Source organism: Lactuca serriola, chromosome 5 (assembly GCF_051521515.1).
Source record: "Lactuca serriola cultivar US96UC23 chromosome 5, Lser_US96UC23_V15, whole genome shotgun sequence".
Lineage (NCBI taxonomy): Eukaryota > Viridiplantae > Streptophyta > Magnoliopsida > Asterales > Asteraceae > Lactuca > Lactuca serriola.
This window is the reverse complement of record NC_136412.1, coordinates 304,766,141-304,788,342: the sequence shown is the minus strand read 5'-3', so window position 1 is coordinate 304,788,342 and position 22,202 is coordinate 304,766,141. Positions and strand designations below refer to the sequence as shown.

Below are 22,202 nucleotides of genomic sequence, written 5' to 3'. Positions count from 1 at the left end.
AGGCTATAAAATCGTAACTATGTACAATTATGTAGCATACACCAAGTAAATAGCAATGACAGATTCAATCTCAAAAGAAGAAACTCCTAGGCTAAAGGCATCACAAATTAGGCAACCCTATCACACCTTTACTGCAGGATCCTCATCATATCACTAGCATGCAGTTCTATCAACTCATAAGATATCAACTTTACACTAATCATAATATAATTCGAGATATTTTGCGAAACTACCGCTCGAGATCTGGCTGATAGTACACACTGCTTCACTAGGTTTTTCTCCTACAAAAACCTTCATTTCTTGAAAAGTTTTTATGAAAAATTTCAAATCCTTAGTTTGATTTTGGAATTCCCCTATAGTTCATCCAAATCCCTCAAACTAGGGCTCTAATACCAAATTGTAACACCTCAAATTTCAAACCAAAATTTTCATTTTTAAATTACCCAAAATATTGTTCATAAACCAAACCATTAGAAAATCACAAGCATCAAATACAATAATCATCACAAATATCAGAGTGCCACAAATACCCAGTAACAAAATCTCCCAGTGAGTGTGTACAATCAAACCTTCTCTTTCCTACGATCTACAGAAGTACCTGAAACACATATAATCAACAAATGTAAGTGTAATGCCTACATATTCTGGCTAGTCAATTTAGAGACAATAAGCGTCAAAATGACTTTTTGATAGAAAATTATTTAGAGTACATAATCTTAATGAAGAAGTTATGACCTGTCGAAGTGTTATGGAAAAACTGGCATGACACTGGGAATCGAAAAAAGTGAGTTTGCGATAAAATACTTTTTAGCCTTAGGGATCTAAAAGAAAGTCGTAGTATACGTCAAACTAAGAGCGTGCAAAAAAAGAACGTCCAAATTTGACTTCATATGAGGAAGTTATGATTTTTCTAAGATTTAGCATAGTAGTGCACATCCTGGAATTCGAATTTTAGATCGACCAGTTTTAGCCGATACAACCTAAACGAGAATCGAAGATCTTTTTAATAGGAGCTCAACGATAAAAAGACAGATGAAAACAAACGTCAGATGTCAAAGTTATGAATTTTTAACGGACTTTACATGTCCAGGCCTATTAAAATATAAATTTAAAAAATAAATACAAAATTAGCCGATGGAGTCCATGACGGGCTTTAGTATACTACAACATCCTATGCTGCACATACAACCCTATATACCTTGGATCTGTGTTTTCACTAATTATACATGCAAATGGTTTCCAAGGAATTAACCTATAACTAGCATGCAATTTGACATAAACAATACACGATACTAGTTAGGATAACATACCTTTTTGTTGTAGCTTGATTCCATGGAGCTTAAGAGCCTAGTGCCCCAAGTGTGACACCTCAAATGGTTCACACAACACTACCAACTACTTGGAATAACTTGAGAGAAAAGTTCTTATGCTCAAAATCGGCTAGCTCTCTCATATGAATCTTTAATGTCCATTTCTTGAGCTATGGGGACTTTATATGTTGTGGCTATTAGGGTTACACCATGTAACTCATGACTTTCCATATTCTTCATGCTCCATGGGTTAAAATCTCCATGGAGTATCCATGGGTTACTCCATGGGTTTAGCCCAACATGAAGAACTATAGATCATAAGCCCACATATATAAGAATGAATGATTTACACAATCAATCCCCATATATTTAACTAGTGTCTTTTGATCACAAAATTAATTCTTGCTCAATACCAATTAAATAATATGATTTCATATTAGTTTATTAGAATATATTAATAAATCATAAATATCATTTTCTCACAAAAGTCTATCCAAATTGTTTCGATGCCATGCAACCCAAATAGACCATGCCAAATCGAGTCAAGTACATACCAATTATAATTATGGACTTAGACACTAATCCAACAGTCTCCCACTTGGATAAATTGGATAAGTCTAATAACTATTATTGCAAGTATGATTCTACAACCCGACTAGCAATCGTAGCTCTTAAAAGCCGTTGTTGTGCTCTAAACAAATCAATGACGCGTCCAATAGATAAGGGATCACATATTCCTCCATTCTAGATATCATATGGACTGAGACATGGATTATAATCATTCTCTCTGTCCATTTGTTGTTTTCCGATTTTCGATTTATGACGACCGACTAATTGAACAAATCAAATCAGTCTAGGCCCGACCGAGCACTTACGTTTGTCATCACTAAATTATCGAGGGGCCCACAGATATCGCTTTTATCCATCCAAGGGTAAAATGAATCGATAAACTTCAACCCAAATGTTCGCTTGTACTTATTCATCAAATCACACACAACGATATGTTTTATAACAACCAAGTTACTGGTTGCGTTTACATATGTCAATGTGCAACCGACGCGCAACTACAACTCACACGTCTGCGTTTGAAGAATATAAGATATTATCGTCTCATGACCACTCGTGATAAAATCCATGAAGTGATTCAAATGAGCATAGGTTTAGTCCAATACTCGAAACTCATTCCAGGAGCACTCATGAATGTTGAATGAACTTTTTCTATGTCTAAACACTTTAGACATCTACAAACCCAATTCATGACAGTCTTGATTGATACCTACTTCCAAAGTATGATTGACTGTGGAGAGTTTGAATAACCTAGTTATTCGGGAAGTCAAAACATGCAAAGTGAAACACAAGAATAATCGAATCCAATATGGTCTCAGAACTTATGAAGATAAATAAAACACCTTTTATTTATCACCATATTGATTACACATTATTCATTATATAATGTTTCAATTTATCAACCTAATACTTGAATTAAAACAATAGTCATGCCATGCTCCAAGCATGCACACTATGTTTATCAAAGCAATAGTTATGTAATACTCCAAGTATGCACACTATCTTTGTCCATGATCCTTACTTTGTGAAATAGACCAATTGAACATGATTCCAATGATGCTCATTTCACAATCCCAAATCCTTACCACAAATGTAAGAATACAAGATTCTTTTCCATTTACTAAAATCTGTTAGATTCTAAACTTATATGCATTGATCCTCTTGTAATGACTATGCACAAAAGTCACAAAGACTTGGCTACAGACATTTACAAAGTATTCCAATAGAGAGCAATTCCATGGAAACGAAGTATCACATTCAAAGTACATTCCTTTGAACGTCCTTCTTGCATTAAGTTTTCTAATCTTACACAGATTTAATGAATAACTTCCACCTATGGAAACATTTCCACATTCCCATTTTGACTATCACTTCTGAACAAGAGTTGCCTCCTTTCAGAATATGTCAATATGGTCCTTCCAAAATTAGCACTATACTTCCAATTTTCCATGAGCAACCAATCTTTGATAAACCTCAGATTGTACTCGACAATTGCTTAATCATTTTAGTCATATCCAGTTCTAGTAGTTTTTCCCTCTTAATGGCCTAGGCATTTGGAAAAATTTAGAACATATGAATATTATAGCACATGCAATCGATCCTATATCCGAAGCATACAAGCTATGCAGTTATAGCGGTCCAAAATCAAATATCGGTCAAGGGGCGATATTTGGGATATAGGTTATCGCGGTGGGATATCGGTATTTTACATCATGCATAATTAATATATATATATATATATATATATATATATATATATATATATATATATATACATAAAACATATATAAAGTAATATAAAAAGTCAAAATTCAAAACTGTCAATGTTTGAAACATAATCTTACGTAAGCCATGAGATCTTCCTCCAAGTCCACATCAACCAAGGCATCCAATTATTATATCTAGATCATCAACATCAACTCGAATATCGTCATCATCATTTAATAATTATTTACTTAACACATCAACATGATCAAACCTATAGAAACTAGCAAGGTAACACTTAAGTATGTAACAATTAACATAACAATAAGATCGGTTAATACTTAAAACATGAGTCTATGACCTAAAACTAACAATTAAGTACTTCACATAATAGCATGTTCATTTAAGTTAAGTCTATAAGATTTAAGGCCTTGACTTAACACTAAAAAAAGGAATTAAAATTATTTAACCGATATCCCACCTGGAAATCTCCTGGAAATATCGGTAAATATCACTGATATTTGCGGTCCGATATTTTGGACCGATATTTGACACCGCTATTTTGAAAAGTACCGATAACCGATATCCCACCTGCAAATCACCTGGAAATCGCCGATATTAACTGCTTAGCATACAAGACACGATTCATGATGTCTCACATAAAGACATGATGCTTGACCAGTCTTTTTCTATAATATTTCTTATAATTTTCCATGTTCTCATAATTCAAATTATGAAAAGGGATGCCGTAATCATAATCGAATTTTAGAACACAAATAATGTAATTATGACTAAATTTGACTAAAAAAACTCACAATCTAAGCTTTTAGAATTGTAATGAAGTATAATTTCCTCTTCCTTAATTATAGCAAACAACTTTTCAACCCCCGCAACTTTGTAGATTGAAACCTTTGTTTTCTATACTTAACATTGCTAACTTGCAAAACTTAACATAATAATCATGCTCCGACTAACATGATAATTATTAGCAGAACACTTATGCTCCCACTAGCTTTGACATGTATCCAGATATCAACTGGACTTCTAGAAATCAATACTTTATTGACTTTCTTACCAAAGTTTAGATAAGACCTTATCAAAATCATACACCTTTTCTAAGATAGCTCACATGTGTGTCTAAATTTTTTTTAGAACTATGAAAAGGGATGCCATAATCATAGTATCAATTGTTTAGACCTTTGCCATTTCTCACAAGTCAATGTTAGTGTGCCAGTTAATCACACACACTCCACTAACGACTTTAAGAATGCAAATATCACAATTGCTTTCTACTTAAAATCTACTTAGTGAAAGCGTTTCCTCACCATCATTTTCATGAATCGGAGAGAAACCTTATGACACTTAGATTTTATTGTGTATGTGTTCATATCTATGTGAATTTCTCATAACTGCAAGAGGAGGTTAGTGACAAATCCAAACTCATATGGACTAAACTTGTTCAATCTTAACTTCTTTCCACCTAGCAGCACAAGGGCCTACCATCGCTTCCAAGTAGTTATGCAAACAACTGAGTACTCATAGAACTCACATGCATAGTCAACTTTAACTGGAATGGGCACATAAACAAGAATATGTCAACACGATAGGTTACAAACCTCAAGTCATGTGCTAGTGATAAACAACAGGTTTTATTCTTGATTAGTTCTTGAAACTTTTTTAAGATCTTTAAGACTCCCTCTGGCCTCTTGATATATAAGATTCTCTTGTCAAGAACCATTCCTTGACAAAACAAATATTCAAGATTTAGTACGAATACTTATCAAGATAAACACTTCACACAATTGGTCTTAGTTGGCCATTGTTTTATCCAAAACATCATAACTTACCAATTTCAAATGTACAAGAGTAAGAAAACATTTTACTCTACATATGATAAGTGTCTTCAACATTCTTAAGATTATGTCACTCAAGTTACAATCTTGGAGTATGACTCTAAGACTTGTTTGGGAACAAAGTATGATTCATCCTTTTTGATTTTAACCAATTCAACAATTCACGATTCCTCTTCTTAGTTAAACAAATGCACTAAGATGTCCTTAGAGAATCAATTGTGATATGGTTTGATAATCACTAAGATAATCATAAAATAGGATACTTAAGTACTCTCCCATCTTTTCAGATTGGAGAAACCATTATCTTTCTGCCTAATTTGATTCCTCTCATCCATTCTGCCTTACATTGAAACTTTTCCAATGTTTCAGAATTACACTTAAACTTGTAAGCATAACCATATTTACTAAACTTTAGTAAATCATGACAAATAGTTTCCTCCATCTTTGTGGTGAACCTGACCAGTGCACAACCAAGTGTACCCAATCTCCTAGTCCTTCACTTGACTCACATATACATGTGAATAAGGAATTAGTCTTAATTTCCCAAAGATGAAAATTCTCATTCATCATACCATACCAGTTGCATGATTCCAAGTTTCTATCCAACTGGAACTTGGGTGATGAGAATCTTTTCTCCTTTGGTAAATAATTTTTCACAAATGCCATTATAAGGATATTTAAAATAAATAAAATTAAAACTTTTCCTTTTATTTTAAAACTCGCTGAAAAAACTTATCCTTACAATGCAAATGCATATGAAAACAATGTTATTATTTATTCCTAGGAAATCTATCACAACTCTTAAGCAACAGCTCAAAATTCTGATCACCGAACCATGCGATTGAAATCCATATTCATGATCAGAATCAACAAATTCTTCCTTTAAGCTTCCTCTCTTTTATTTGATTCTACAAAACATCAAAATGTGACATAGTCACATCATGTAATAAGAATATCAAATAGGAACTTAAAAGAATTAGATAGTGAACATTACCCGAAGTAGAGTCAAACTTTTTGACTTTAGCATCCTTATAATCTTTCAGGTAAATAGGGCAGCGTTGCAACCAATGTCCCTTCCTTTGGCAATAGAGACATATGGACTCTTTGGGAATGGTACACAGGACTATCTCAGACTTAGCCTTTCTCTTTACCATTTGGTCAACTGAGTTGACTATGGCCGATCCATTTCCATTGGGAAGAGAAAGCTTCTCTGGATTTCTAATTTTACCATTGTCAATGTCCATGGAAGTTTGGGAAGTCGATCTTCCAATCAAATTTGCTTTACCAGTGCTTCAGATCATTGCCGATTCAGCAACATTAAGCAAATAGGTAAGATCATTAAGGGTCATGTCATAGTCTGTCATATAGTACTCCTAAAGGAACTCACTATGTGACTTAAGAAGTGATTGAAGAACCTAGTCAACAACCAACTTTCTCAAGACTTTGACACCCAACTCTCCCGGCCTGTCTATATATGACTTCATCTCCAAGATGTGAGCACACACAGACTTTGCTTGCCTATAGGGCTTGAGGGACCTTGAAATTTTTAAGAACTTGTGGGTTAGGGAGAATAATTGGAGGAGGTGGAGGAAGAGAAGTATGATTTCCACAATCCAATCGCAATACATCATCTTCATTAGGAAAGTTAGTTTTTTAGGAATTTGAGAAGACCATAGTTGTCTGAACCAGAAATCTAAAATGGGAGAAATTCAAGTTTATTTGATTTAAGTCCTTAATATAACACCCAATATGAAATATTAACGCAAGGACCCAACACAATATTTTATAACTTGGAAGAGGGATTCCGTAATCCAAGCTATAAAATATTTGAAGGTAGGTGAATGACGATTCACTAATTTCCAACATGAAAAACGAAATAGTTATTAGGTTTTAATTGGTTTAAAACTCCTATATCTTTTGAGACTCATTGAACTTTTCAATGGCATGTTTAAATCTCGATTGTGCCTTCCCAAGTTTGTGATAGGATGCCGAGGATCACAAACAAGGTGTGAATAACCGTGCAAATTGACTTGGTACCCTTAATATTTATCACCTAATCGATGTGCCGGTTACCCACACACGCTCCACCGATCTATGATAAAAATTAGGTCGCCCTTTTCCACTATTACTAGTCCATGTTAGTGTGTCGGTTACCCACACACGCTCCACCAACGACTTGGTAAGGTAAAAAGTGTAATTCATGGGTTAGCACCAAATTCATATTTTCCTAAGTAACTAACATTAGCAATTTATAAGTGTTTAGTTAATTAGTATTTATCATTAAACTTTTAATGAATGGATAATTAGAGTCCTGTCCTACCCGTTCGGCTAACGAACCTCCACCAGTCATGTAAGCGGTGGGTGAGAGCGGACACCCATTAAACTGTCATTTTATAGGCAGTAACCTTATACCCCCTTATAGACTGGCTTCGTGAATAAGGCCTAGTAACGGTAAGACGGACTTGCTCTTATATATATATATATATATATATATATATATATATATATATATATATATATATTAAACCTATAATATTATAATAGTATAAGGGTTGAATTTTAAACTTTTAAAATTCTAAGGGTTTAACTTGGAATTAAAGTATTCAGGGGGGGAACTTTATAAATTCCAAAACTTGAGGGCATGTTTTGAGCAATTCAAAGCTTTTCAATTCTATAACTTATGAGTTTAATGTAGGATTTAAAACCTTTAATGAAGAGACTATTAAACATCCATAACTTGAGGAGAAGTTATGGAGTTCATAAAACTATTTATGAGGAAAAAGAGTCTTCAATTGTGTAACCTATGGCTTTAATGAAGATTTAACACAAAAAACTTTTGGTTTTCTATAACTTGAGGACAAGTTATGGAATCCATTAAAAAACACCAAGATCATCAATTCAACTAATAAACATGTCAAGAAAAACTATGATCTAGATTAAACTCATATGAACAAGACAATTCAAATCAAACAATTTTCATGTAATTAGCCTAACCATTAAACTAATACAAAACATGATGACAATTATCTTTTGAATTGGATTAGCATGAACATTAACACATCCAAAAAACAGGTTTATAAGTTAAAAAAACAGCTTAGGCTAATGTTCCTAGCCCAATTCCAGGCTTAAAAGTCGAAAAACTGCACTCTGGAGCACCAACTCGTCGAGTACATGAACAAACTCGTCGAGTTGGTCAGATTTATACATGGACTCGACGATTGCATCAGTGGACTCGGCGAGTCCAAGGCAAAATGCATGCTACTCGATGATTTTGTTAGTGGACTCAGCGAGTCCACTGTCCAGACAGCCAGAAAATTGATTTTTTCAGCAGTTTGCATCAAGTTTAATTGAAAACAAGCCTTAGCTCTGATACCACTGATGGGTTTTAGTATAATACAACATCCTATGGTGCACATACAATCCTATATACCTTGGATCTATGTTTTCACTAATTATACATGCAAATTATTTCTAAGGCATTAACCTATAACTAGCATGCAATTTGACATAAACAATACAAGATACTAGTTAAGATAACATACCTCTTTGTTGTAGCTTGATTCCATGGAGCATAAGAGCCTAGTGCCCCAAGTGTGATACCTTAAATGGTTCCCACAACACCACCAACAACTTGGAATAACTTGAGAGAAAAGTTCTTATGCTCAAAATTGGCTAGCCCTCTCATATGAATCTTTAGTGCCGATTTCTTGAGCTCTGGGGTCTTTATGTATTGTGGCTATTAGGGTTACATCATGTAACTCATGAATGTCCAAATTCTTCATGCTCCATGGGTTAAAACCTCCATGGAGTAACCATGGGTTAAGCCCAACATGAAGAACTATGGATCATAAGCCCACATACATAAGAATGAATGATTTACACAATCAATCCCCATATATATAATTAGTGTCTTTTGATCACAAAATTAATACAAAATTAATTCTTGATCAACACCAATTAAATAATATAATTTCATATTAATATATTAGAATATATTAATAAATCATAAATATCATTTTCTCACAAACGTCTATCCAAATTGTTCTGATGCCATGCAACCCAAATGGACCATACCAAATCGGGTCAAGTACATACCAATTATAGTTATGGACTTAGACACTAATCCAACAGTCCAAACGAAAATTATAGAGTACGTCTCCACCTACGCGTGGATATAAAGAATGTTGAAAACGAAGTTAGTATGCGAAAGTTACGAAATTTTGAAGACAGGATGGGCTGTTGCGAGGGTACAGGGTACACCCCGCGTACATAGCCTGTACGCCCCACGATCTTCCAATACTAGGCACCAGATCGTCCATGTCTCCCCATCCGAAGGTTGACAGATTCCCCCTACTACGTCCAACGTAACCTCGTATGCCTTGCGTACCGAAGTATGCTCAACGTACCTTCGAGGGTACGCCCAACGTACCGAGGATCAGCTGCCTATATAAAGGATGCAAGGTTCACTCGAAATTCTCACACTATAACCCTTCTCTCTCTCTCTCTAACATTTCTCTAAAACCCTCCTAATGCCCTAGTAACTTCAAAGTGCTAGAGGAAAGTTTCGAAGCACCAGAAGTCTCCGATAAAAAGAGCTTTTCGGCTCGAAAGTTCTGCCCCGCAGAGCCCGGTTCCTAGCCAAACCTCCCGGTAAGTGAGTTATAGTTACCCTACTTTAAGTATAGGTTAGGTTTATATTCATTATTGTCATTATAAACTTATAAACAATATATATTTTAAAATATAATATATATATATATATATATATATATATATATATACACACACACAATGTTATTATAATATCTTTTAACTACACGAGGTACGGGGAATTTGTTTAAAGGGCCACATAGGGTTGTTGGATTTCAGAATTTCTATAATGCCAAAATGGTCTTGCTCTCCAGTGTTTCATGTCTGGACCCTATCTATACATAGTGGTTCAAAAATATTGTTTAACACTTATAAAACAATATCTCTCGTAAATAGTTGCGATAAATTTTAGACTAAAATCTAGTGGTAATAATAGTAGGTTTCGTCGAAGGAAATCATAATTGTTAGAAGCGAAGCGCTACTCGAGATGGGAATCATCACTTTAACAAGTGAGTGCATAGTCCCTTTCATGAACATGATTTTAATACAAGTATTGATTAAAGTATTAAATATATGTTTGTGTGTGAAATATTTGATATTGCCTGAAATACGTGTTAAGAGCATATTTGATAATATATGATGATTTAGGATACAGAGTAAACCTAAATTAATTAAGAGGAATGTTGGGTAGTATCTCCTTATGAGTACGAGTGAGATATACACGGTGAGTAGAACTTTAAAACTTGTCATTGATCCGAGAGCACGGATTAGACTTAGTCTGAGAATATGGAGAGGACGTAATTATTTGTCATTAATCCGGGAGCATGGATTGAGACATAGTCAAATGGGCATAGTTATTTATCCGAGAGTATGGATTAGACATACTTGATCCAGGAGTATGGATTAAGTTAAGAGGTTAATTTTAGATCCCAGAGTATGGATCTTGTCGTTGTAAGGATCGACAGGGTGGGATAAGAACTTCTTATATAAGATGAAATTGTATATTTTGTGAGTTGTAATATATATATATATATATATATATATATATATATATATATATATATATATATATATGATATAACATTGTAGGATTGAAATCCCTATGTACTCACCAGGTTTCCCAACCCGACCCATTTAGTTTATTTGTATCACGAGTGTTGATACGAAGCTAAATTACACTGAGAGATTAAAGGAGATGTAAATCAATAATGTAAATGAATGTAAGGTCTGTGTATGCTTATGTTTCTGTATTGAAGATGACATCCCAAAGTTTTAATATAAACAATATACATTTATTCGGAAATGCTTTGATAATAAATTTACCATTTATTTTTGGGAACAAATTCCACAATATTATTCTTTAAAATGAATACTTTGATTTTCAAATAAGGATAAATAAATTTTTTAAAATGACCGTGAGTTTGGGGATATCGCAATTGGTATCAGAGCATTAGTTTAAGCGAACTAGGTATAAGGATTTATTTCTAGACTTAAAATTAGAATACTAAGAAATGATCGTGAGGAGTGTGTCAAATATAGTTTTGGTAATACACCTGAATAGACACAAGCACTAGCTTATTTAGGGAATATGCCTAAAATGCTTTTATGTACTAGGTGATTTGTGATGCTTTATGATGCTATCAGTTGATCAAATCTATGGTCTTTGGTCGACCGGATCAGGAAACTTTATGTGTTCAGATTTCTATACGTTTAATTACGGTATTAGAACTGGCACGTAACTTTTTGAAAAGATAAGGAGATTCATATGTCTATCATAAATAAAGCTTTCCCTATCAAAATTATCGTCACTACAAACCGAACGTCTAATTTGGTGTATAGATCGACATGGTCGGAACTCGAAGCGGATTAAAAAATGCTAATGCTAATCAGCGGCCTATGATTGAGCGTGCACCAGAGGTGGCAGCTGCACTCGAGCCAATAACAATGGCAGAGGTCAAAGAAATGATTTGCGGTATGTTGGCTGAACATAGGGAGGAGATGAGGCAAATGATGATGAACAGGGATGAACCTACTGTACCCATTGTGCAACTTTAGTTGAATGAAGGACAGTCATAAGAAGGAAATTATAGTAGAATCGTTAGTCAAGCTGAACCGTCAATGATTAGAAGAAATAACCAAAACAAAGTAATTGAAAGGACTGGATGCAAGTTTAAATACTTCCCCACTTGCAAAACATCAACTTTTACTTGGAAAGAAGATACAATTGGAGTTATGGACTGGATCTTTGAGGTGGATCTAGCTTTCATAACATGTGGTTGCAAAGGCAAGCTACAACCACTTATGTTGTGCATCAAGTAAGGGGTGACGCTATTCGTTGGTGGAAAAAATTGGGAAAGTTCATGAGCCCTAATGAGACACTGCAACTGACACGGGAAGAATTCTTGGTACACTTTAAACGCAAGTTCTGCTCAGCCTAAAACCTGCTAGAGCTAGAAAACCAGTTTCTGACGTTATAAACGGACAACATGTCCATCGAAGAGTATACCAATGCTTTCACAGAAAATATGGAGTTTGCTTTGCGCATCATCCAGGACGAGCTAACAAAAATCGATAGGTATGCAAAGGGACTACCATGGGAGTATACTGTGCCAGTATGCCAGCCACCTACCCTTGAGGCAGCCATCCGGGTTGCTAAGTCTGTTGAGGAGATGATCAAGAGTAGAGCCGCCAACAAGGTTATGGTTGGCGAGAAGAGCAAGTTTGAGGGGTCTTCAAGACTTGATAAGAAAAATAGGTTCCCGAATTTTGACCCTAACAAAAAAGGTATGGGGATAGTAATGAAGAAAAGTGGCGTGACAAGTGCAGAAGGAAGCACATTGGGAGATGATCTAAACAGGCGAGCAACTTCAAATGCGGAAAGACTAGTTACTACGCCATTCAATGCACAACCAAAAGAGAAGTATGCTTTAAGTGTGGTGAAGAAGGATACTTCACGCAAGACTTCCCAAATAGAGAAGGAACTACAAGGCCAAACCTACCACTGATGCCAAAGGCAAGAGCATTCCAGATGATCCTTAATGAAGCAGGCGAGGATGAAAAGGATCAGGAGTGAAGATCTATATATCCAAGAATTGGGATATAAAGTAGCCATATGGATAGTATCATGTGGTGTAGCCTAATATATGAGACATATTGTAGGGTGAACCTAAATATCTATGTAATCATTTCAAGAATTAATATAAACCTTCATTATGATATCCGATATGTGAAATTCTTGTGTGGTCACTTGGAAAACTATGAGACAATACTTGGGATGAGTATGAGTAGGTGTGAATGGTAGTAGAGGCCTATACTACTAGAAGCAGAGGACTCACACTTGGATCAGGGAAAGTCGCAAGGTTACCAAGAAGCTAGTAATTGATTCCGTTTTGTTCAAGTATTTCTTTATCATCATTTCGGTAATGACTAAGAAAATGATTGTTATTCTGAACCTAGAGGTCATATCATATCGAGTCCGGCTAAGATGCATATGTTTTTTTTGTTGAGAATACCAAGATCGATGTAGCATCTGGCTTAAGCTAGAAGATTGAAGTGAGAGAAAATCAAAGCAATCAATGGAAGTACCATGATCGTTGTTAAAGTAAGAAGACTATAGCTAGAAGTGTTGCATTCTAGAATGTGATTATATCACATTAAAACATGACGGAAGGTATATTCCATTCTGGAATTTGACTCTAAGAGACCTTAGTCTAAGCATTGCATCATACGATGAGAGGTCATTAGAACATGACCTATCGGTCTGTCATGATAATCGAAGTAAAGAACATCTCTTAAGTTTGTTTAAGAAGAAGTAGGAGTCTCCAATAAGGATCGATTTTTGTAACTTGAAGGTTACGATTAAAGGTCTAACATAGGATAAAGAGCGAGTGCAAGATTGAGCACCACATGCAGTCAAGAAGTCCAAGAGTTAGATACTCATTTGAAGGAACATAGAAGTTACGATTATTACCTAGGATGAAAAGATAACGTATGGAGTCATTATACAAGCTGAGTTTTGTTGATGATTCTGGGACGTAATCATCCTAAGGGGGAGATAATTGTAACACCCATAGATTCGGGCTAGTCAATTTAGAGACAATAAACGTCCAAAATGACTTTTTGATAGAAGATTATCTATAGTAAATAATCTTAACCAAGTTATAATATATGTGACAAGGGTTTTGTACATATAAAGAATGCCGAAATCTGAGTTATAACGAAGAAGTTATGAACCGTCGAAGTTTGATGGCAAAACCGACACGACACCGGGAATCGTAAAAAGTGAGTTTGCGATAAAATGCTTTTTAGCCTTATGGATCTAAAAAAAAGTCGTATTATACGTTAAAACGAGAGCGTGCATAAAAAGAAGGTCCAAATCTGACTTCATATGAGGAAGTTATGATTTTTTTTAAGATTTAGCATAGTAGTGTACAACTCGAAATTTGAATTTTAGATCAACGAGTTTTTAGCCGACACAACCTAAACAAGAATCAAAGATCTCATTAATAGGAGCTCAACGATAAAAAGACAGATGAAAATAGACGTCAGATGACAAAGTTATGAATTTTTAACGGACTTTACCTGTCCAGGCCTGTTAAAATATAACTTTAAAAATAAATTCAAAATAGCCGACGGAGTCTAAACAAAAGTTGTAGAGTACGTCTCCACCTATGCGTGGATATAAAGAACATCGAAAACGAAGCTTGTATGCGAATGTTACGGAATTAAGAAGTCGGGATGGGCTATTGCTAGTGTACAGGGTACGCCCCGTGTATATAGCCTATACGCCCCGCGGTCTCACAATACTAGGCTCTGGATCGTCAACGTCGCCCCATCAAAGGTTGATACATGCTCCATACTACGCGTAGCGTAATCTCGTACACCCTGCGTACCAAAGTACGCCCAGCTTACCTCCGACGGTATGCCCAACGTACCGAGGATTAATTGCCTATATAAAGGATGCGAGGTTCACTCCAATTTCTCACACCATAACCCTTCTCTCTCTCTCTCTCTAACCTCTCTGTAAAACCATCCCAAAGCCCTAGTAACTTCTAAGTGCTATAGGAAAGTTTCGGAGCGCCAAAAGACTCCGAGAAAAAGAGCTTTTCGGCTCGGAAGTTCTGCCCCCATAGAGCCCGGTTCCTAGCCAAACCTCCCGGTAAGTGAGTTATGCTTACCCTACTTTAATTATGGCTTAGGTTTAAATTTATTCTCGTTATTATGAACTTAAAAGCAATATATATATATATATATATATACTTATATATATATATATATATATATATATATATATATATATATATATATATATAGTGTTATTATAATATCTTTTAACTACTCGCGGTAAGGGAAATCTGGTTTGAAGGGCCACATAGGGTTGTTGGATTTCAGAAGTGTTATAATGCCAAAATGGTTCTGCCCTCCAGTGTTTCATGTCTGGCCCCTGTCTGTACATAGTGGTTGAAAAGTATTGTTTTACATTTATAAAACAATATCGCTCGTAAATAGTCACGATAAATTTTAGACTAAAATATAGTGGTAATAATAGTAGGTTTTGTCGAAGGAAAATAGAATCGTTAGAAGCGAAGCGCTGCCCGAGTTGGAAATCATCACTTTAACAAATGAGCACATAGTCCCTTTTGTGAACACGATTTTAATACAAATATTGATTAAAGTATTAAATATATGTTTGTGTGTGAAATATTTGATATTTCCTGAAATACGTGTTAAGCGCATATATGATAATATATGACGATTTACGTATAAAGTAAACCTAAATTAATTAAGAGGAATATTAGGTAGTATATCCTTATGAGTACGAGTGAGATATACACGGATGATAGAACTTTAAAACTTGTCATTGATCCGAAAGCATGGATTAGACTTAGTCATTCGTCCTTAGTCTGGAGTATGAAGAGGACATCGTTATTTGTCATTAATCCGGGAGCATGGATTGAGACATAGTCAATTGTCCTTAGTTTGAGATTATGGAATTGACACAATTATTGATCCGAGAGTATGTATTAGACATACTTGATCTGGGAGTATGGATTAAGTTAATAGATTAATTTTAGATCCTAGAGTATGGACCGTGTCGTTGTAAGGATCGACAAGGTGGGATAGGAATTGCTTATATAAGATGAAATTGTTTATTTTGTGAGTTCTAATATATATATATATATATATATATATATATATATATATATATAACATTGTGGGATTGAAATCCCTATGTACTCATCAGGTTTCCCAACCTGACCCACTCAGTTTATTTGTATTACAAGTGTCGATATGAAGCTACATTGCACTGAGAGATTAAAAGAGATATAATACACTAGTGTAAATGAATGTAAGGTTTGTTTATGCATATGTTTATGTATTGACGATGACATCACAAAGTTTTAATATAAACAAAATACATTTCTTCAGAAATGCTTGGATAATATATTTATCATGTTTTTTTGGGAACAAATTCCTCAATATTATTCTTTAATGTGAATACTCTGATTTTCAAATACGAATAAATAAAATTTTTAAAATGGCTGTGAATTTGAGGATGTCACAGTATGCACGAAGCTTAGTGAGTTTCCCAAGATATCTCATACGACACAACACATAAACAGCTATAGGTATTAGCAACCCTAGAGACTACACGAAGTCTCGGTTAGCAATCAGCACGCCCGGTGGGTTATCAGCAACCCTAGAGACTACTTGAAGTCTTAATTGCACGTAAACAGATAACACAATAGTAGTAGCTATACCCAGCTGGTCATCAAAAATACAACTATTCTGGAACACATATAAGAATAAGTGAGGAGACTCACCTGATACTGATGACATATAAATCTAACAATTGTATTGTTGGAGCTAGAATTTGCCTAATAACCACAACAAGTACCCGTAGTCAGTTAAGGTTATAACCCGACTCATAGGTCCAATGGCTAAAAAGACAATTTTTCCCTTCCATGGTCCAAAACCCTAAATCTTTTGACCAAAGTCAAAAGTCAGCAAAAGTAAACAAGCCTAGCTACATTCTCGTCTATATGCAGGGTGTACACTTTCTACGCTGGTGGTACAACTTGAGTCAGCAATCATCGGGGATGGGCCTGGCTATGCGGGGCGTAGCTAGGAGTACACCCAATGTACTTTGCCTGGTCCATAATCAACAAATTTTATGTCTTAATCCTTTAAGACACTTATCCAAACTTCATATCTGACCATTATAGAATGATTTAACCAATAAATTCACCGACTTTAAGTCTTTGCATGGCTAGATAGGGCTCAATACACAAAACCTTAACTTCTAAGACACTTTTAGTAACTTAACTCATGCATGGTCCAAAGGAAACGATCAAGCAACCTTTTTTATGAATCTAAGCACACTAATATATCTAAAAGGACATCCAATATGCTCTGGAGCACCCCATACTCACAAAGGTCAAAGCTTTGGGACAAATATCTCCTAAAACCCATCTAAAGAGATCTAGAAAGAACATCATCAATGTATGAACTTTATACCTTCAAAAGATGCAAAAAGTGAGGTAGTTTTTGGATCCACAAGCTTGTATGCAACATCACCTTCTTCAATGACCTTCTTCCTCAACATGAATGCATAAAAATTACCAAAAAGGCTCCAAGATCTTCACTCCAAAGGCTAGGGTTCGATATTAGGGTTTCAAGGACACCATGGTATTTAGTTTCTTCTGAAGCATTCAACAACAAAAATTTATAAAAATTCTTCACTGCACATTTGGATTTGAAAATTAGAAATTAGCCTTACTAAGATGAAACATAAATAAATTTGGGGGTTGATACAGGCAAAGAAAATGATATTATCATGAAATTTTGAGCAACTATAAACCCAAATTCAGTAATTGGGAACAGACACATCCAACTATAAACCTTAAATAAAAAATAGGAACTCCATGATGCGCACATTTAACCCTAAATTGAAACTGACCTATTGTTACCTCTCTTCTCCATCTAAAAGGGGAACCCAATGCAACTTCTCAAATTCGGCGATAATAACAACATCTGAATCATTACCTAAAACAGTCCTCTTCAAACCTAAAACCACAAACAACTTCGTCTTCTCTATCAGGTGGCGAACGTGGTAAAGCAGTGAATTGTGATTTCAAGAGGAGCTCTATAAAATGAGGGCAGAGGAACGTGGACATGAATTGAATATTAAGAATATTCGATAGAAACTATAGCGGAACTTAGGTCGATTTGGGGTTTGTGTGGTAGGAGAAACGTTCATATGATTTTTTGGGTGTGGGAAATTAGGTTAAAATTCTAACACTGATTGTAAAATAAAAGTTGAAAATGAAAATGATCCGGCAATGGGAAGCTTTTAGTTTTTGGGGAATCAAAAGTGGGAAAACCAAATTAGAGGTGATATAGAGGTACAAAATAATATGTGTCATTAAAAATAAAATATAGTGTCACAAAAAGGAATATTCCACTAAAAACTTGGGCCGCCGTGAGAGCTACGCATACGCATCTTTTATGTTTATGTTCTTAAACTTTCCCTACTTCTGATGATTTGATACATTGATTTCAGATGTTATGGTTTTGTGGTTTCGGAAATATTTAGTATTTCACCTTTATGAGAAATGGTTGTTTAATGACTCTTTTAAAAGAAAAAAAATCAATTTGAAAATTGTGACGTAACAATGTGAATCGGAGATGAAGAAGAGAATTAGAGACAAAAATCTCGATGAATCAAAGGTGACAGAGAAAAGGAGATAGCAACGTAGAAGATAAACGTGGATGAGATTTGTGGTGGATATTAAGATCTGGAATGAACTTTGCGATTTTGGATTTTGAAGGCGACATTAGGAAAGTTGAAGGTGGTGCCGAATATGAAATGTTGAGGCGGAATTATAGATGTTGAATGTGGCGCCTGCGATGTAGTGTTAAGGAGGTTTTGTAGATGTTGAAGTTGGATTTTAGAGGTGGCGGTGTTTCTCAAAATGAAGTAGATAGGATGAAAATGATAGGTTTAGGGTTAAGATTAGATTAGAATTTTTTTTTTAAGTTAAACGGTAATTTTAAAATTGAATATAATAAATAATAAATAATAAAAAATTGAAAATAAAGATAAAAATTAATAAAAAATCACTTAAAAATAAAATATTAATTTCCGATCAATTATAAAAAATATCACAATAAATAATCAAAAATCAAACAAAACCATAAAAACTAAACGCATAAGGTTGGAGGAGTCATGGCAGCATTTGCCGAGTTACACATCAACTCATGGGGTTGCCGAAATCTCTTTACAATGACAAAGGAAGTGGGTGCCGAATGGAGTAGAAAAGAGGGAGAAGAGAGAGAGGGTCATGGTGGGAGAAAAAAAAGCAGAGATAGAGAGAGAGAGAGACTCGGTATCTACCTGCTAAGTTCAAATGCCGACCTTTGCATATAGAGGAGGCGTCCCGGTGTTTGCCGAGCCACGTACACGTTGCCGAGTCCACTCCCCTCTACGTTAGGCATAATATAATACCGGCCATTGTGGTGGATTTTCTAGCTGTGATCTCACACATGATTAGATATACACACCCAATAATGTTAAATCTGAAATAATAAACTAAAAGTATAAAGAAGTTTTTGGTTGCTTTTCGCAAAAGAAGAAAAAAAATATTTATTTATACGAATTCTTCGACCATAAAATTATTTGGGGTAGTTCCTCCTCAATCAAGATACTTGTCAATTATTTCCTGATAATCATACTTTCTGCACTACACAGCGAAACCAGGTCTTTTTGAAATGAAAAAAAAAATAGATGAATAAATAAAAAAGAAACTATAAGCTACAAAATAAAGTATCGGACACCGACAACTGTAACTGAAAAAAAAAAAAAAAAAAAAAAGAAAGGCCTCACCATAGAACAAATGATAATGAAACTAACAGTCACAAAGACCGTACGTATAATATCCTATCATCTATAACAAAATTATACATTATACAAAGTAAATTTTCAAGCTGTAGATTTCGCCTTCAGTCATAAAACATCAGTTGTTAATTTCCATCAATATATAAAGAAATTAAGAGAACGACTTACTTTGTTAATTAATTACAAGGATAACTCCACAAAAGCTGTAATTTTCAAAATAACTAGTTCATTTACCATGAAAATATCAGGTTCAAGGCAGCCATTTTCGAAGATACATGATAATGAACTTAATTACTGACCTGAATAAATGAAGCTAGCTTGGCCAGCTGTAATCTTGTACAAAGGTCGGGTTGTCATGATGGCGAAGATGGGCACATGAACCACTAACTCACTTGTTGCATCCACCAAAATGGAGTGTAATTGAAGTATTCAAGTGGCTAAATTATTCAAACATCTGTAAGTGAATCGCAAAGAAACATACAAGGGTTAAACCATGAACTCCAGACGTCAAGGCTATTTGGCTGGGTTAGGTACGTTGGATTAACACCTTCAAGGTTTAATTAACGCAAAAAATTTGTAGGTCTTCATGATGAGTTAGTAATGCACGTGCCCTGCTTCTCCATCTTGCTCATCACCCACCTTCTTTTAATCGGGAACCCTCCGTACGCAATTTTCATTTCTTTCAGAAACTTAAACCTACACCAACCATTCTCTCTCTCTCTCTCTCTCTCTCTCTCTCTCTCTCTCTCTCTCTCTCTCTCTCTCTCTCTCTCTCTCTCTCTCTCTCTCTCTCTCTCTCTCTCTCTCTCTCTCTCTCCAGAGAGAGAGAGATTTTGATGGGGATATATGGGAACTCAATTACAAGAAACAGATCTACTTTCTTCATCATTTATAAGTAAGGATTCATATTGGGGTTGTGTTGTCTCCATGGGGTCTATGAGATGACTAAAGCTTAATTGGGTGTGGGACCCTTTAAAATTTTGCAATCCCTACAGCTAGTGAGTTGTGTACTGTACCCCATGTTGTACCACATTCGGGAGTTGGGACATATTTTCCCCCTATTAAAATGGGAACTCAGTTTGACCCAGAAGAAGGTCAGAGAGCTCACTGTGATGGGAATATATGGGAAATCATTTACATCTTTTCGATCTATATATCATAATATTGTTATAATATCTTTTTGTATAAAACAATTTTTAATTTGAAAAACCTAACATTTTATTTATAAAATGTTTAAGAGTTTATGGTATGTCGTAGGTAGAACGTTATGTTACATAAGAAGTCGAGAAACTAACTTAAAAGTTCATGCACGATTGCGGAAATGAGAAGCATGTGAAGGGTCAAGTTGACAAAATTCAAGGTTTCATGATTTTCAACCTATATGGAATTAGTAAGCTAAAGAGCACGCATCGGAAAGGTTCACGAAGGCCACAAGATATGTTAAACTACTAGTGGTACGTTGTCTAATGATACATTGTGCAAGAATAAATTAAAAACGTATGGTAAGACTACTGATAGATTTGTTTTTGTTGAAAATAACCAGATTGTTGTAACTTTTTTGAAAAAAACCGGATATGATCAATAATAGACACAATTACGTAACTAAACTTTTACATTTACACCCTTTTTACTAAAATTTAAATTGAGTTAGTCGTTATAGATATAACTCGCGGTCGTGAGCCCTATAGGGAAACATGATACTTACACGAACATTCTAGATGTTTTATATAGTTTAAATTTTAAGTTGCAAAAGTTATATTTAGTTCATTTCTTTGTTTTAGGCAAAAATTATATTGTCGGTTCATAGAAACCCTTGTCATCATCCTATTTTAAGCCTTTTGGAGTATCTACGGTGAACCATAAATATGAACAGTGTCATATAACTGCCACCTCAAAACCATACACAATCATATTAAACTAGTTTAATACCCGTCCGGTGGACAATTGATCGGTTTAATAAAAAGTAATTATTATTTTACTAATATTTAACTTTGTTTAATGTCATCATTATGTAATTTATTAGCATGTACTATACAATACAATGTCAAATCTACCAAATAAATAACATATGGATGAAAAATGCATTAAAAGACAATTAAATAAAAAGAATAACAATCGATTAACATACAATTAAATGAAATTAAGTTAAAAACAGAATAAGTGAAATCTATTATTTAATTACTTTAAAGTCAGTTAGGTATATCATCATCGGTAGACTCGTCACACAAGCGTGGAAGCTGATGACGCTTCTTTGGTGTTATTGAGGATCCGATACACTTA

The 22,202-nt window shown here is 34.8% G+C and overlaps 1 long non-coding RNA gene across 1 annotated transcript; it reads right to left on the bottom strand.

Moving 5' to 3' along the window:
• Nucleotides 1-449: 449 nt before the first annotated feature.
• On the bottom strand, nucleotides 450-20,765 carry LOC145051763 (uncharacterized). Its single transcript, XR_013683820.1, has 3 exons — nucleotides 19,422-20,765; nucleotides 17,543-17,727; nucleotides 450-598 (listed from the first exon to the last, which is right to left on the bottom strand). It is a non-coding gene; the product is annotated as an uncharacterized LOC145051763 (long non-coding RNA).
• Between the last annotated feature and the right edge of the window lie 1,437 nt (nucleotides 20,766-22,202).